This window comes from Penaeus chinensis, chromosome 24, assembly GCF_019202785.1.
Source record: "Penaeus chinensis breed Huanghai No. 1 chromosome 24, ASM1920278v2, whole genome shotgun sequence".
Lineage (NCBI taxonomy): Eukaryota > Metazoa > Arthropoda > Malacostraca > Decapoda > Penaeidae > Penaeus > Penaeus chinensis.
In genome coordinates, this window is record NC_061842.1 from 6,688,051 (window position 1) to 6,689,347 (window position 1,297).

Here is a 1,297-nt window from a genome sequence, read left to right on the forward strand (position 1 = left end):
GGCGCCGACGTCGGATTAAGTGTTATCGGGGCTTTTTCGATGGGTTGGGGGTTATTTCGGTATTTAGCAATTTTTCTGGGGGTTTTGGTGACTTGGGTTATTTTTTTAAGGGTCGTGTGGGGTTCGGTTTTAGCGTTCGGGGTCTTTGAGTCGGTGGTTGAACGGTCAATAGATTTGGTCGAGATCGATGGGTTCATTTATGATATGCCGTTATTGTATTTTTATCTGGCACTCTATAATTTCATTATGAAACATTATATGATTTGTAAGTTTCTCTACGGGGGAAAGAAATGAGCAATTGTATGAATTGCAAAATCTACTGCGCATGTCGTCCGAAGAGCGGGAAATTCAGACCGCGCGGCCGACTCCTCGCATGCCTGTAATTCATTATTAAATAAAAGCTCCTCCTTTCTGGCGATTTCTGCTGCGAAATACATAATTATTTATTAACGAAGGGATGGTGTTGTTGGTTTTGTTGGGATAAGCAGCAATTTCAATGACAGAATTGAGATATTATCGCGAAAGGCTTATATATTAGTTACATATTCTGATTATAATTCGTGTATTTGTTGTTATTATTATATAATATGTTACTATAAACGTGTAAAACAATTTACATGAAGATGAGGTAAATTATTATTAGCACTAACAATAGCATAAGGATGGTAATGATAATACAATAATTATACAGAAAATAATTATGATACTGTTGATGAAGATAATAACAATATTAATCATGAAAATAATAATAACAATACTAATCATGATAATGATAGTGATAGAAAGAGTGCAAACACAACAAGAAAAGTAACAACAAAAAATATATAATAAAGATGATAGTAACAATAGTAAAAGTAATGTTAATAATAGTAATAATACTAGTTATAATAATAATAATAGTAATAATAATAATAATGATGAAGAAAATTATAACAATAATAACAATTATGTTAATAATAAAAAACTTAATAATGATATAGATAAAATTGATACAAACAAATCATAATAGAAATAACAATAGTGATAATAACTAGTATAATAAGAGCAATAATAATAATAATGATAATAACAAATATTATAATAATGATAACTATAACAATAGTAATAATGATATAACAATTGTATTTACGGTACTAATAAATTCTTATTATTTTTATTATTATTATTATTATTATTATTATTATTATCATTATTATTATTATTACTATCATCATTATTATTATTGTTATTATTATTTATATTATTATTATTATTATTATTACTATTATCATTATTATTATTATTATTATTATTATTA